This window comes from Pseudophryne corroboree, chromosome 12 (genome assembly GCF_028390025.1).
Source record: "Pseudophryne corroboree isolate aPseCor3 chromosome 12, aPseCor3.hap2, whole genome shotgun sequence".
Lineage (NCBI taxonomy): Eukaryota > Metazoa > Chordata > Amphibia > Anura > Myobatrachidae > Pseudophryne > Pseudophryne corroboree.
This window is the reverse complement of record NC_086455.1, coordinates 34768892-34786915: the sequence shown is the minus strand read 5'-3', so window position 1 is coordinate 34786915 and position 18024 is coordinate 34768892.

The window sequence follows — 18024 nt, the reverse complement described above, 5'->3', positions numbered from 1 at the left end:
GTTCAACACAGTCATCATAGTATCATTGCTATTATCGGATTCACAATTATCCTCATCATCAATCAATTTAGCAACTTCCAAAGTGGACTCCTCAATTTCAATATATAAATCAGCAACATTACTACTCATACTCCCATTTTCTAATTGAAACAAGTATGGTGGTATAGTCAGAATCTGAAATGTCAGATTCACTCTTAGAACTAATGAATTAAGGGTATATTTACTAAGGGTCAATTTTCATTTTTCAGTTTTAAAATTGTCATTTTTTCCCCCCCATCTGAATCAATGCTGGGTTTCCAGGGCTAAAACATATATTTACTAACAGATGATTTTTGTGTATTAATCTTTAATTGTTAGTACTGTAAATAGGTGTTTTAGCCCTTGAGACACAACATCGATTTAGATAGATTTTCACAAATTTCAAATCGATCTTTAGTACATCTCTTAAGCTCTCCTGAACATTCTGTGATAGTCCAATTTCTTCTTCAACTTCATTGTACTTTTCAGGCACTAATGAAACCACTTTGGAGGTGACACATCTAGATGCAATGCTAAAAAATGGGGATTGAAAATAACAGTAAATACTGTTTATAGACTGTAAAAAGCGGTCAAAGCCAATTGAGAGGCAATTCAATGCTTAGTAACTGTACCCATAGAATACATTAAGAAAGTGAATTTAAAATTTGATCTCTTTTTATCTGATGGTTGTTCACAAAGGGGGTCATTCTGACCCATTCGCTCGCTGCTGTTTAACGCAGCAGAGTGAACGGGTCTCTACAGCGCATGCACCGGTGCCGTAGTGAGCCGGCGCATGACAGACGGCCGAAGACCGTAGCAGGGATGCGATCACCTTTTCCTGATTGACAGGCAGAAGCGATCGCTGGGTGGGAGGGGGCGGAACGGCGGCACTTGGCCACTGTTTCATGGGTGCGGTCCGGGCACGCCTCAGCGGACCTCAGCGACTGTGGGACGTCACACGCAGCCGCTGCGGGCTGGGGAGCGATGAGTAGCTCCTGGTCAGCATGCTAAAAATGCGCTGGCTGGGAGCTACTCTTGAAGTGCAAAGGCATCGCCGCTGTGCAATGCTTTTGCACTTCTGTGGGGGGGGGACTGACATGCGGGATGGACTAGCCCTGTGCTGGGCGTCCCCCCGCATGTCAGGGAAGATGATAGTAGTTGTGCTAAATTTAGCACAGCTACGATCAACTCAGAATGACCCCCAAAATACAGTATGTACTACAGTACATGTCTGCCATGCACAGTACTTTGTTTTCCAAAAAAATTGATTTAAAGAGTTGAGGAGAAAATGAAGGGGATAAAAAGGGTGAATTTTGCTTTCCTGAGCAGATGCAGAGGGTGTAAAATTACTAATTTGGGGAAACTATTTTAAAATGGAGGAAGTAAACTGGAGAGATCCTGTATACAGTGTATGATGAAGGTAATGAGAATGTAACTGACTTATAGATGAGAATGTAACTGACTTATAGATGTTTTATTTTCTCTGTTCTAGAGAAGTCATTTAAATGTCATCAATAAAAAAAGAGTTAATTTACTCAGCCCTTGATTTCCGTTGAAGCCACGAAAGCCCCAAAGGGATAAATACTATATGAATTATCTTAACCCCCATGCCTAGATGACATACTGTAGTCTCTTTACTGTTTATTTGTTTCAACTTGTTTTATATGTATGGTCTCGTTATGTACAGTTATAGCATATGTTTGAAACTTTGTGTTCATCAACTATTAATGATAAAAAAGCGCCAAACTAAGAAAAAAATAATTTGATGGATATACCCAGAAGGGGGGTGTAGATGGATAGTACAATTGCTCTGCACTTCATGAAACAGATAGCAATTGCTATTCAGCAACTGAACAGTGACAATCAATTACTTTCAGTTTTATTGAGTCAGAATTGGCTGCTATAGCACAACCACTGCATCTTTGTATAGTATATGCAAAGTCACAGGAGACATCTTAAAGAGTGCTATATAAATAAAATGATCATTCTTATTATAAGTATTATAATAATAATAATTATTATTATTAGTACTAAAAATAAAAATAAAAAAGATGCTCACTGCCAGTTTCTCTGATTCTCTGCTGCATTCAAAGATGCAGCATTGGATCAATTGCGGGGACATCAGACATCTAAGCATCCTTCAGGTTACTCAGAATGTCCGGTAAAATCAAACTGCTGGGTCCAGTGAAGCTGCATCAGAGGATGTCCAGTGAAATCATGCAGCCAGGACCAGAGAATCTGCATGATGGATGCAACCATTTGCTCAGAAAGTTGTGTCGACATGACCCAGTTTTCGGCAACGCCCAAGTCTCTGCCCCAAATGGCAGCAACATGTTAATCATACTGACTGTGAGGGGAGCTGTGAGTGACATTGCAGAAACAAATGTGTACAGTACATGCGCAATGTGGCTCCTGTGAAAGTACAGATATGAAAACGGTTAAGTGTCCAAAAAACTGCAAACTACGTCTGCGTCCATCTCCTCACATGCAGGGGGCCGCCCAGCACAGGGCAAGGCCACCCAGCATGTGTGGCGCAATTTAATTGTGGACTCATCGATTTGTGGTTGACCCCTGCCTGCAGAGCCGGCCATAACCAATATGATGCCCTAGGCAATATTTTGACTGGTGCCCCCTAGCACCGCCGCTAGTTCTGCAGGAGATGCCTGGCATGAGTCATCTGGCAGCTCTGCTAACGTCGGGCGCCTTTTGTTTATGAAAATGCACATTATTTTAATTACTATATGGCTAGGATGCACAAGCAGCTTCTGCTGATTAAAATGATATGCAGCATGCCTATATTCTGTGTGCGACTGTGGCTGTATCTGCATATGAAATACTACATTACAGTGATTTCCAGGAATACACGCAATGTAGCATTTTGTATGCAGATACAGCCACAGTCACACACAGAATATAGGCATGCCGCATATCATTTTAATCAGCAGAAGCTGCTGGTGCCCCTAAGCATACCAAATGCCCTAGGCATTTGCCTAGTTTGCCTATGCCTAAGGCCGGCTCTGCCTGCCTTAGGCATGCCTGGATGCTCTGGCAGGCATTCTGGCGCCATATTTTTACCAGAGTTGCTGCATGTGATGTCATGCAGCTACCAAAAAAACGCCCCCATTCAGTCCGCCACGGCCCTCAGCATCGAGTCGCCGCCCTCCCCCCGACGGGCGCCACTGTCAATCACCTTGTAGCCAAATCCTGGAAGGATGCAGATGGCAAGGTGTAGGGTTTCACATGCACGCTGCAACCGATGCGCGTGCACAGTCCCCCTGGATGCAGTCATCGTGTGGGAAAGTGCAGCTGTTTCCATGTCTGAATGACCGCCAAACTTTCTGTATGGCTCTGGTTTTTGCATATATGCTTGAAGGACTGTCTGAGGTGCTATTAATGTATTCAATCAAGAAAAGACACATTCAAAGGTGGATTCTAAACTGGTTTTCACTCAATTGTTTGAAGTTGTTTGATCTGTGAAGGAGCTGCTCTGTGAATGTGAAGATCTGATTCTGTGATGCCAGAAGCAGTATGGCTGAAGACCTCAGGTGAGTCACAGTCTGTAGCCTTTTGGGGAAGGGAATATGGATTGTTTCAGGAAATGGAGCTGTAACAGACCAATTTTTTGGTGTGCCAAAACTAGTGGATGCATCCTCAGATGCAGTTTCACTGGCTCTAGCAGCCTAGTCTTGCTGGACATCCTGAGTTTCCAGAGGGATCCTCAGATGTCCGATGCTGTGACTGATGGTCATGATGTTGATCTGATGCTGCAGCTTTGGATGTAGACAGCAGATCAGAGAAACCTGCAGTGGTGGATTTTTACACAAGACCTTCTGTGGCATTTGCATATTGTCGCACAGCCTCTGCCTCACAAATACGCAGGTGCGTGGACATTTAAGTCAACCTCTGCTGACAGGACCAAAGTTCCTTGTATAAAATCTTGTCATTAGATCTGTCTCACCTCCACTGTTATCTGTACAAGTTCAGTATGAATAATCCCCTGCATAAAGGGCATACAGTAATTCATATTTGTACACAAATGCATATGCAGCCGTGTTTTTCTATGTTATAGAACTGCTAATCACCACAAGTGAAGCAGCCGCACAGGACAGAACATAAACATCCATTGGAGCAATTACAAAGTCCTCCACAATTGCGATACACAGTGCCAACGCAGTAATGAGGAAAATAGTCTCTTAGGGTTGACCTATGGCTATGCCGACTAGTCGCAGCAGCAGCGACGTTGGCGACATAGTTCTCTACATCCATGGTCGCAGCTGACGGCAGATACACACCTTGAAAATAGCCATGACACGCCTGCATTTTTCCTCCACTCCCACGTCAATTGGTCCTTTCCTGTCAATCACTCTCAATATAAAATATCAGTGCGAGGACAATCGCAAAGGGCACGTTGGCACGTGCGCAGTGCGATCGTGGCACATGCGCAGTCTGCTGATAATCACTCTGTTGCACAGATATGAGCATTGTGTAAAACATAAATTAATGTCTTTATATGCACATTAGGATGGCCAATCCCAGGATCTGCATCCCGGGATTTAGGCCAAAAATCGTCCGGGATTCAATCTCGAGATTGGAAGCTCCAATCCCGCGGATTTCGGGGATCAGGCGGTCCTTTGCTTTTTTGCCAGGCAGCGTTAAAGGTCCTCAGCAGGCTCAGACGCTAACTTGCTCCCTCCTCCCGGCTCCCCCTGTGCACCGTGATGTGAAGTCAGAGGCCACGCCGTGCAGCCATCCGCCCACCAGCCGCAGCACGGACCTCACCGAACCAGAGGTAGTTACCCACCCAATTACCATGGTGGTGAGTTATGTGTGCGGTAGTGCGGTGTGGCATAGTGTGGAGCGGTGCGGCGCGACGTTGTGCGCGGGGGGGTGTCATTGACACAGGAAACAAACCAATCCCAGATATCACGGGAATCCCAGGATTGACCATTTTCCAATCCCAATATCTGAGATTGAAAAAATGGCCCGGGATTGTGTGCAGCATTTCGTATGCAGATACAGCCACAAATAAGATGCATTTTCATAAAACATACTGTAGGTACCCGACGTTAGCAGAGATGCCAGTTGACTCACGCCAGGAACTATGTGTCATTATGTGTATAAGGGCATTAATAATATGTAACATATGTGTAAGGGGCACTATGTGTGTCATTATGTGTATAAGGGCACTAATAATGTGCGGCATATGTGTAAGGGAAATTATGTGTATAAGGGCATTAATAAGGGTTGGCATAATGTGTAAGGTGCATTATGTTTATAAGGACATTAATAATGTGTGTCATGTAAGGAGCATTACTGTGTGGTAGTATGTGTATAAATGCATTACCAATGTGTGGCATTATGTGTATAAGGTACTCTACTGTGTGGCGTAATGTATAGAAAGGCCACTACTGTGTGGTCTAATGTGAATAAAGAGCAATATGGTGTGGTGTAATGTGAATAAGGAGCAATATGGTGTGGTGTAATGAGAATAAAGAGCAATATGGTGTGGTGAAATGTGAATAAGGAGCAATTCAGTATGATGTTATGTGAATGAGGGGCACTACTGTGAGGAGTAACGTATATAAGGTAAAGTGGTACTACTGTGTGATGTAATGTGAATAAGGGACACTATCGCATTATAAATTGTGAATAAAGTTGCACTACTGTGAGGCATAAGTTGAATTGGGGGTACTATTGTATGGCCATGCCCCTTGCCAGCAAAAACACATACCCTTTTGGGCTGTGCGCCGAATGTGCACACTGTTCTTATTTAAATTACAGTGGGTAGGAAAAAAAAAAAAGGACTGCTATGGGTGGGGGGTAATGGTGCTGGGAAAGGGGTGCAGGGTCAGAGGCGGAACTAGCGGTGGTGCTAGGGGGCAACAAGCACTGAGGTTATGGGTTTGATTCCCACTATGGCCCTTACTGTGTGGAGTTTGTATATTCTCCCCGTACTTGCGTGGGTTTCCTCCGGGAACTCTGGTTTCTTCCCACAATCCAAAAATATACTGGTAGGTTAATTGGCAAAATTAACCCTAGCTTGAATGTGTCTGTGTGTGCATGTGATAGGGACTATGGGTTGGAAGCTCCACTGGGACAGGGACTGATGTGAATTGCCAAAATATTCTCTATAAAGCGCTGCAGAATATGTGTGTGCTATATAAATAACTGGTAATAAATAAATAATAATAATCTTAGCTGAGATAATACTCCACACTGGAATTCACAGCACCGCAGAATGAAATGGAACAGACTCAGCTTCTTTGCGGACACTATTATGCAAAAAATTGTTGCAGTTACTGTACATTACAGTACAGAACCATGGTGACACTCTTAGCCAAAATGCAAGTAGTACTGTATATTGATGTTCCTTAATGCACTATAAAAAATAAAAAGAATGTTTTGCTAGCTGCCTACATCCAGTGTGATTGTGCATGGGCACCAATAAAGGTTTAGTGATAGTTAATGTTGCCCTTAGGAGCTCTGGGTTGTGTGCACCAGAATTAGAAGTGGTATACTAATTTCTGCCTTGGTAGCCTACTGCGTGCTCTCCTTCTGGCAGACCTGTGTGAAATGGTGCTTGAATCACAGCAGAAGGGACTTATATAAAATCCAAAACACGCAAGATCTGATGCCAAGAAGTTTTGGAAAACGAGCCTGGTGGGAAAACCACAGATTTGACCCGGATTTCCTCAGATCCCAAAAGTTCAGGTGGGTTCGATTCTCGGAGAACCAAGCCTGCTCAACTCTAGTGAGAAGTAGTTAAAATTGTCTTTTTTTTTTTTTTCCAGCCAGTCTTTATTGTATGGATTACCCTCGTACAAACATACATATATTTTGTGTGTTAATTTATGTCCTATGCATCTATCATTTTACCAGTCAGTCTGTTTGTTTATCTATCAATACTTCTTCTGTCTGTCTATCTGTCTATCTATCTATCTATCTATCTATCTATCTATCTATCTATTTATCTTTCATATTTTTTACAATACAATCTGTACCATTTCTTTCTACTTTGACATTGAATTAGAGAAGAAAGAATATATACTAATGTTAAAACATTTCTTCTTTTTTTTGCCTTTGATATGTTGCACCATATAATTTTCTTTTACTTACAAGCAATTTTCTTCCAAACTAATTGAGTATGATGATAGGTACTGTATACCGAACAATGGAAGAGAAACCTACTCTGGGTGTATCATTAAGAAAGTGATTTCAGGATTGCAGGGATGATTCTCACAAATAGTTTTAATATGATACATAAGTACAAATTATATACACTTTTTGTGTTTTTTTGTTCCGAGGTGATAGTATGTGGGCTGAACACAGACAGCCTAGAAAATATAACAGGTTGACAGAGTTTCCTGTCTCAAAAACACAGACTTCATTTCAACTTGCTGATGGTTCATTGCAAAATGTTAATCCTGAGTCTTTTTAAAGAAATGTCTCGCTATTGAGAAGAAATATTCAGATGAAGAGTTGACACAAAGTCAGCTTGTCAACCTACTATTTCTCAATCACTGGCCATGACACCAAGAATTAATTTAGAGAAAAGGAGAAAAAATAATGCGTGGAAGAGTGCCGAGAGAAAAACTGGGACTGCAAGTCACTGCAAGGAGAACAAAGAGCTGCTTATAAAACCTTCTCAACAGGGAGAAGTGAGTTATTTATTTAATATATAGATGTTTTGTATAGATTCAATGGTTTGACTTGTGTTGTATTCATATAATGTACGTACAGAGCAAGCCATAAAGCATTGGAGAACCTGGTGTCACAACAGCTGCTGCCATGGCCAGCACTTGCCAATTTATTGCCCTAGACACAATTTTAGCTGATGTCCCCCACCCCTTATGGAAATTGATGACACCTCAAAGCAACATTGCAGCAACATTGCTGGGTGATCATCCACACTAAAGCCCAGGTTATAGGAACTCCTGCAGGCAGAGGCGGATTGGCCATAGGGTACACAGGGAAGATTCCCGGTGGGCCGACGCACCCAGTGGGGCCTGTTTTATTTGAGGACATGTGGTCCTATTAACAGACATAATGAATAAGATGCAAAATAATTTGCATATATGAAAATTACTTTGCCACTTAGCCTGTGATTGCAGATGATCTACTGTATGTTCTGTCTGCCTGCTTGGCTGACATATAAGATTGAGTGAATAGTGATTGGGGTACGGTTGGAGTAATAATTAAGCAAGAAAATATATCTTTCTAAAGAATGATATAGTTTACTAAATTCTAAAGGTGTATCATATAATGTGCTCATAATATTTAATTTTATTTCCTTTTAACATCCCACTTGATGCTGGACATGCCCACTATCTGGAAAGTCTTGGGGGGAGGGTGCTGCTGCCACGGCCCATGGGTAGACCTTACACCTCTGGTGCTGCCCATGTGGGGCCACTAGTGCAAATTTTTCCAGGGCCGCTTTTTGTTCCCAATCCGCCCCTGCCTGCAGGTCACCTTTATTAGGGTGTCCAAGAAGATCCCACTCACATGTAGGGACCCACAGCCCAGCTCCTCCCTAGGAACATTGGAAGGCGTCACTAGTTCCTGGCAGATAAGTGCCGCCTACACACATCATGTGTGTCAGGGACACCACAACCACTGGCCCAACCTTTTTGCTGGTCTAACCTGCTGATCTGGATGGCGGTGCCTGTGGACTCCCTGTGCTGCTGCTGAAGTTCAACACCATAGGGGTGATTGTCATATGCCTCGTTCCCTCCTTTGTCACATCCATGTACTAGACATGTAAGAAGCATGAGTTACTTCTGTACACAAGTCACATTACATATGGCACTGGATCTGGACTGGAGGTCATCAGAATGTACTGGGGCTAGATGCATAACTGAAGTGCAACATCATGGGTTACACCTGGTGCAGGACAGGCTACTGCTATGCCCTATAGCTCAGCATTGATGATGGTTATATGGTGCCAGCAATGAAGACATAAACAACAGAAATTGTGAGACACCTGCAGACTTACACTAACTTTGCATAGAGTTAGCAGTCCCCTGGGTTACTCTGCTAGGTACTTTTGTGCCTGATGCTCCACTTGCAGTCCTTTCCATCTCCCGCCTGCTGATGAACTGAAACTCATTTGAGGATAAGCCATTTCCCCTAGTAGTCAATGAATGACCCCTTTCTGCTATGGTAGAGCTTCTGTAAGTAGTGCTGATCTTTTTACTCCCCAAACTCCACCATGGCTCAAAAATGAACAGGAAGTTGGAGATGGAGGACAAAATCTTCAGCATCAAGTCTTAGAACACCAGTGGATGCTGAGTAGGCATGGTGAGCATTGGTGGTGAAGAGGTGGAGGTGATGTGACCCATTGCGATGACAGAAGTAAAGTATCCAGGGTTAGAGTCCATGGTCTAGATGAAATCGGTAATGGTTAGCTCCTTGCTGTCTGATATCTTTCTTTATGCCAGTATGGTATCCTTGGGCTGTCTACTCCTTTGTGCTTCCCCAGAAATTTCTCATGGTTCAACCTCTCTGCATCTGCCTCCCAGTCCAGGCCAGTTGAGATATAATATGATGTAACTACTGAGTAACCAGAGTTTGAGACATGACTGTGGATGCTGGTGCCCCCTAGGCAAGTCCCTAGGTTGTCTATGCACAGGTCCAACCCTGACTGTTGCAATTAAAACACTTGTCAGTGCTAAAGATAGGGTTAACTTATTCCATTCTAAATTAAAATGTTGTTATAGTATGTATAATAAATACAAAGACTAACTTTATGGGGTGGTAATTCTGTTTTCCTGAAAACATCCATCTGCCTACTACTGCTATGATCTCTCTTTCATGGGCCAGATGTTCCAGATACTAATCAGAGTTGCTGGTGACCATCTCAGACACCTATCATGGCCTGGAGAAGCTGAACGTGTTGAAAAAAGAGTGTGCTACTGCACATACTGCACTCTTCCTGTTCTTCAGGGAGAGTCCATGCCCTTTTCTAAGATGGAAAGGGAGATCTCTATTGCGCATGTGCAAGGGCCTTGACTGTGGAAGACAAAAGTCTCCTGATTAGCTCCTATGAGAGATGTGTGATTACCTGCATATAAAGCTCCTCAAGCATCCCTACAGCTGTATGAAACAACATCTTGCTCAAGCTCCGATCCATCAGCAGTTTACATGTACAGTGAGTATGGCTGTATCTGCTGTCAATAAACAAACATCACTACAATAAGTAACGTGGCTGTAGGTACATAGTTTATCTTAATCAGTGAAGCATTTAGTCAGATCATACAGCTGTCCAACAGAGATACATTTCTCACTGCATATTAGAGTACTACAGTTTCATGAACTCCACCTACAACAAAATGATAAGCTTTAGGTACAGGTCTCAAAAGTTTGTATCCTATCACTTTGCTACAAATTAGTGACATCAGTTACCGTAAGTTTAATTTTTTGTTGGGCACAATTCTATTAGGGAGGTTGCTCTTTGATGAATGTTTTTATTGGTCATTTTCTAGAATAGTCACCAACAGGCAACATTATGTGCGGAATTCTTTTATGGACTATGGATACAAGTGAAAGCATATACTGTACGCACATAAGGCCCGGCTCTACCCGCTCAGCAAAGGGATGCAGTGCAGGTAGGCGCCAGGCAGGAGAGGCGCTCTACCTGCTCTGCCTCCCGCTGCTGCGCCTGGGCCCCCTGCTGCTGCTGACGGCTGCTGTGCCTGTCACTGCATGACAGGCAGCGGCACCGGCAGCTGAAAGCCTCCTCTCCTCTCCCCCTCCCCTCCTGTGACAGTGACTGATTGGATGGAGGGGGCAGAGCTACACGGACGGAGGGGGCGGAGCTAAATGGGATGAGGGGGCAGAGCTACATAGGACCATCAGACTGCAGTGCCACAGAGGAGGACATGCTGCTCCAGATCCTGCCAGCCACAGCCAGGGAGAGTAAGTGAGAAAGTGTGTGTGTGTGTGTGTGTGTGTGTGTGTGTGTGTGTGTGTGTGTATGTAAGTATGTGTATTTGTGTATGTGTGCAGGGGAGGGGGGATGTGAATAAATTGCACTTCTGTGGGCGTTACATGTAAGCTACGCTACTACTGGGGCGTTATGTGTAAGCTGCGCTAATACTGGGGCGTTACTACTGGGGCAGTACTACTGGGGCATTACGTGTAAGCTGCGCTACTACTGGGGCGTTACGTGTAAGCTGCGCTACTACTGGGGCATTATGTGCAAGCTGCGCTACTACTGGGGTGTTACTACTGGGGCGTTACGTGTAAGTTTCACTACTACTGGGGCATTACGTGTAAGCTGCACTACTACTGGGGCATGACATGTAAGCTGCGCTACTACTGGGCTGTTACGTGTAAGCTGCACTACTACTGGGGCATTACGTTAAGCGGCGCTACTACTGAGGCGTTACGTGTAAGCTGCGCTCCTACTGGGGCATTACATGTAAGCTGCACTAATACTGGGGCATTACATGTAAGCTGCGCTACTACTGGGGCATTACGTTAAGCTGCGCTACTACTGGGGCATTACATGTGAGCTGCGCTACTACTGGGGCGTTACGTGTAAGCTGCACTACTACTGAGGCATTATGTGTAAACTGCGCTACTACTGGGGCGTTATGTTAAGCTGTGCTACTGCTGGGGTGTTACATGTAAGCTGCGCTACTACTGGGGCGTTACGTTAAGCTGCACTTCTACTGGGGAATTACGTTTAAGCTGCGCTACTACTGGGGCATTACGTGTAAGCTGCACTACTACTGGGGCGTTACGTGTTAACTGCGCTACTACTGGGGCGTTGTGTTAAGCTGCACTACTGCTGGGGCGTTACGTTTAAGCTTCGCTACTACTTGGTTTATTATGTGTAAGCGGCGCTACTACTGAGGTGTTCTGTGTAAGCTGTGCTACAAATGGGTGTAGTATGTTATGCTAGCAGTTGGGACCCCGGCACCAGCATACCAGTGCCGGGATCCCAACCGCCAGCATACTGGCAGCGGGGTAAGTGCAAAAGAGGCCCTTCCAGGCTCGCTGTGCTCGACACGCTGCAGGAACGGTTGCGCGCTGCACACACCACACTACTTATTCTTCCGCCAGGGGAGTCGTGGACCACCCAAGAGGGAGAAAAGTTGTCGGTATGCCGGCTGTCAGGATTCTGGTGCCGGTATACTGAGCGCAGGGATCCCAACAGCCGGCATATCAAATACCACCCCTACAACTGCGGTGTTATGTGTAAGCAGCACCACAACTGGGGGCATTTTAAATGGGGGTAAAATTGTGTGGCCATGCCCCTTCCTTGTGAGACCACATCCCTTTTTGCGCTGTTCCTTTGTAAATTAAGGGAGGGTGCAAATTTATAGTTTGCAGGGGGCGCTGAACACCCTAGCCTTGGCCCTGGTGAGTCATCTCTCTATGTCCCTGTGTTTGTACCCACATTCACTGAATCTTTCTTGACACTCTAGTAATTGCTCGTCTGCCCAAAGAGGGTTAGAGTTGTTCCTCAACACATGGACAAACTGGGAGACAGGCAAATTTGATTTGAGGGAGTCAGGATGAGGACTGGTAGCCCATAGCAACGTGTTTCTATTTGTAACCTTCCTATAAAGTGTACAGTCCAGTAATGAACCATTTTTTATCACAGTCACATCCAGGAAGTACATTTACTTCTCATTCACTGCTGCTGTGAATTGGATAAGACTTTCCAGCTGATTTAAGAATTTGACCATACTTAAAAAAGAATCACAATCCTCTTTCCAAATCACAAACACGTTGTCTATGTATCTCCTATAGAAAACAAGTTGACCAAAAAATTATTGTTCAAAATATATCTCTGCTCATACTGGTCCATATAAAGGTTAGCATAGGTGGGAGCCAGGTTAGAACCCATGGTGGTTCCAGCCCATTGCACAGACCATTCCCCTTGATACATAAAGTGGTTCATCTCAAGCACTGCACGGAGCAATGTCGGCAAAAACTCAATTGGAGGACCATCATAAGGACCAGCAAGAAGAGCTTCTTTCACGGCTTGGATTCCCCCTTCATGGAGTATTACTGTGTACAGGGAGCAAACATCCATAGTACACAGGACACAATCATCAGGAAGTACCCCTAGTTGCTCCAATTCATACAAGAATTGTCTCGTATCCTGCAAGTAAGTACTTTTAGATTTAACAATTGGTTGTAGATAAAAATCCACAAACTTTGCTAGTGGCTGTAAGAGTGAACCTCTAGCTGATATAATGGGGCACCCAGGGGTGTCAGTGAGTGATTTGTGTATTTTCGGCAAGGTATAAATTATTGGACAGATAGGAAAGTCCACTGTATATATATATATGTATATATATGAGCCAGTGTAAAATTCCAAAGCCATATTGATTTAATTGTAGATATACAATATCTACAGTAGATGAGGAGATAGATTTCCCAGTGACTGGTAATCAATATGGAGACATCAGTTTTTGCTAAAGCTATATGTAGAATACACTGATGTAAGCTGTGAGCGCTATAGTGTTTAACATATTACAACGTTTTGAACACAGATGATGAAATAATGATATTGCTCTATGCAGCAGATAAGGCAATTGTCAGCAGAATTAAATGAATGACTTTCAGTATGAGGTTCATTGTAAGGCTCCCCTTCTTACAAATAGAATGCCATTGGTAACATACCTTGACCATTGCTGAGTATCAAATTGATAAACTTAAATGTTGATTCTGAGTTCGGTGAAGATCACCTACTGTAGCTAGACAGATCACCCATTACATTGATTCCCTGATTAATACTATTTAAAGACATGGATAATTTCATGCTGCCAGTGGGTAGAACTCTCTACCATGATAGCGATTGACTTTTGGAAGATGTACAGTAATAAAATTGAATTTTGGCTTAGGTACTGTAGATGTCCTAAACTTTCTGTTTTTTGTGTGGAAAATGTTAAATAAAGTTCACACCGTACATCATTTTGTTGTCTCTTGGTTGCTTTACACATGACAAACAGGAAAGTCACTGCAAAGTTCATACCTACAGTATGTTCATACCTACATACCTACAGTATGCTATTGTAGAAGAGCTTATAGTACTTGGTAACAGTAATCAGCAAGCCATACAGTTACGACAGTATGTTCTCTTTGTTCAGTCAGGAAATGTGATTTTGGAATTTCTGTCTCCTCCTAGTTTTGTGCACTAAGGACCCATAATAATAAGATTTTACTGACCGATAAATCTATTTCTCGTAGTCCGTAGTGGATGCTGGGGACTCCGTAAGGACCATGGGGAATAGACGGGCTCCGCAGGAGACATGGGCACTTTAAGAAAGAATTTAGATTCTGGTGTGCTCTGGCTCCTCCCTCTATGTCCCTCCTCCAGACCTCAGTTAGAGAAACTGTGCCCGGAAAAGCTGACAGTACAAGGAAAGGATTTTGGTAATCCAGGGCAAGATACATACCAGCCACACCAATCACACCGTATAACATGTGATAAACTTACCCAGTCAACAGTATGAACAACAACAGAGCATCAGTACAACCCTGATGCAACTATAACATAACCCTTATTGCAGCAATAACTATATACAAGTATTGCAGAAGAAGTCCGCACTTGGGACGGGCGCCCAGCATCCACTACGGACTACGAGAAATAGATTTACCGGTAAGTAAAATCTTATTTTCTCTAACATCCTAGTGGATGCTGGGGACTCCGTAAGGACCATGGGGATTATACCAAAGCTCCCAAACGGGCGGGAGAGTGCGGATGACTCTGCAGCACCGATTGAGCAAACACAAGGTCCTCCTCAGCCAGGGTATCAAACTTATAGAACTTTGCAAAAGTGTTTGAACCTGACCAAGTAGCCGCTCGGCACAACTGTAATGCCGAGACCCCTCGGGCAGCCGCCCAAGAAGAGCCCACCTTCCTAGTGGAATGGGCCTTAACTGATTTTGGCAGCGGCAATCCAGCCGCAGAATTAGCCTGCTGAATCGTGTTACAGATCCAGCGAGCAATAGTCTGCTTTGAAGCAGGCGCCCCAAGCTTGTTGGAAGCATACAGGATAAACAAAGATTCTGTTTTCCTAACCCTAGCCGTTCTGGCTACATAAACCTTGAAAGCCCTGACTACATCAAGTAACTCGGAATCCTCCAAGTCAGTAGTAGCCACAGGCACCACAATAGGTTGGTTTATATGAAAGGATGAAACCACTTTCGGCAGAAATTGTGGGCGGGTCCGCAATTCTGCTCTATCCTCATGGAAAACCAGATAGGGGCTTTTATGTGACAAAGCCGCCAATTCTGACACGCCTAGCCAAAGCCAAGGCTAGTTGCATGACCACCTTCCACGTGAGATATTTCAATTCCACCGTTTTGAGTGGTTCAAACCAGTGTGATTTCAGGAAACTCAACACCACGTTGAGATCCCAAGGTGCCACTGGAAGCACAAAAGGGGGCTGATTATGCAGCACTCCCTTTACAAACGTCTGAACTTCAGGTAGAGAAGCCAGTTCTTTTTGAAAGAGAATGGATAGGGCCGAAATCTGGACCTTAATGGAACCCAATTTTAGGCCCAAAGTCACTCCCGACTGTAGGAAGTGAAGGAAACGGCCCAGCTGGAATTCCTCCGTAGGGGCATTCCTGGCCTCACACCAAGCAACATATTTTCGCCATATACGGTGATAATGTTGAGCCGTCACGTCCTTCCTAGCCTTTATCAGCATAGGAATGACCTCATCCGGAATGCCTTTTTCTGCTAGGATCCGGCGTTCAACCGGAACAGACAGGGCCCCTGTTGCAACAAGTCCTGTCTTAGAGGCAGAGGCCATGGGTCCTCTGTGAGCATTTCTTGCAGATCTGGATACCAAGTCCTTCTTGGCCAATCCGGAACAATGAGTATTGTTCTCACTCCTCTTTTTCTTATGATTCTCAGCACCTTGGGTATAAGAGGAAGAGGAGGAAATACATAGACCGACTGGAACACCCACGGTGTCACCAGTGCGTCCACAGCTATCGCCTGAGGGTCTCTTGACCTGGCGCAATACCTCTGTAGCTTTTTGTTGAGGCGGGATGCCATCATGTCCACCTGTGGCAGTCCCCACCGACTTGCAATCTGCGTGAAGACTTCTTGATGAAGTCCCCACTCTCTCGGGTGGAGGTCGTGCCTGCTGAGGAAGTCTGCTTCCCAGTTGTCCACTCCCGGGATGAACACTGCTGACAGTGCGCTTACGTGATTCTCTGCCCAGCGAAGAATTCTGGTGGCTTCCACCATCGCCACCCTGCTGCTTGTGCCACCTTGTCGGTTTACATGAGCCACAATGGTGATGTTGTCTGACTGAATCAGAACCGGTTGGTCTCGAAGCAGGGTCTCCGCTTGACGTAGGGCGTTGTATATGGCCCTCAGTTCCAGGATGTTGATGTGAAGGCAAGTCTCCTGACTTGACCACAGACCTTGGAAATTTCTTCCCTGTGTGACTGCCCCCCACCCTCGGAGGCTTGCATCCGTGGTCACCAGGACCCAGTCCTGAATACCGAATCTGTGGCCCTCGAGAAGGTGAGCACTCTGCAGCCACCACAGGAGAGACACCCTGGCCCTGGGGGATAGGGTGATTAACCGATGCATCTGAAGATGTGATCCGGACCATTTGTCCAGTAAGTCCCATTGAAAGGTCCTCGCATGGAACCTGCCGAAGGGAATGGCCTCGTATGATGCCACCATCTTTCCCAGGACTCGTGTGCAGTGATGCACTGACACCTGTTTTGGTTTTAATAGGTTTCTGACCAGTGTCATGAGTTCCTGAGCTTTCTCTATCGGGAGATAAACCCTTTTCTGGTCTGTGTCCAGAATCATGCCCAGGAAAGGCAGACGAGTCGTAGGAATCAACTGCGACTTTGGAATATTTAGAATCCAGCCGTGTTGCCGTAACACTTCCAGAGAACGTGCTACGCTGATAAGCAACTGCTCTCTTGACCTCGCTTTTATGAGGAGATCTTCCAAGTATGGGATAATTGTGACCCCTTGCTTCCGCAGGAGTACCATCATTTCCGCCATTACCTTGGTAAATATTCTCGGTGCCGTGGAGAGGCCAAACGGCAACGTCTGAAATTGGTAATGACAATCCTGTACCACAAATCTGAGGTACGCCTGATGAGGTGGATAAATGGGGACATGAAGGTATGCATCCTTTATGTCCAGAGACACCATAAAATCCCCCCCTTTCAGGCTTGCGATGACCGCTCTGAGTGATTCCATCTTGAACTTGAACCTTTTCAGGTATATGTTCAGGGATTTTAAATTCAATATGGGTCTGACCGAACCGTCCAGTTTCGGTACTACAAACATGGTTGAATAATAACCCCTTCCTTGTTGAAGGAGGGGATCCTTGACCACCACCTGTTGAAGATACAATTTGTGAATTGCAGTTAACACTATTTCCCTCTCGAGGGGGGAAGCTGGCAGGGCTGATTTGAGGTATCGGTGAGGGGGCATCTCTTCGAATTCCAGCTTGTATTCCTGAGACACAATATCTATTGCCCAGGGATCCAACTGGGAGTGAACCCACTTGTGGCTGAAATTTCGGAGACGCACCCCCACCGGGCCTAGCTCCGCCTGTGGAGCCCCAGCGTCATGCGGTGGATTTTGTGGAAGCCGGGGAGGACTTCTGTTCCTGGGAACTAGCTGTGTTGTGCAGCTTCTTTCCTCTGCCCCTGCCCCTGGCAAGAAAGGATGCACCTCGGACTTTCTTGCTTTTCTGTGATCGAAAGGACTGCATTTGGTAATACGGTGCTTTCTTAGGTTGTGAGGAAACATATGGCAAAAAATTTGACTTTCCAGCAGTAGCTGTGGAGACCAGGTCCGAGAGACCCTCCGCAGCATCTTTGAGGGTAGCCGTATCCTGTGACGGCAGGGCTACCCTCTTGGATAAGCGTGTTAAAGCTTTGTCCACCCTAGGGGAGGATTCCCAGCGTAAGCTGTCCGTTGGCGGGAAAGGATACGCCCTAAGAATCCGTTTGGAAATCTGCAGTTTTTTTATCTGGAGATTCCCAAGCCTTTTC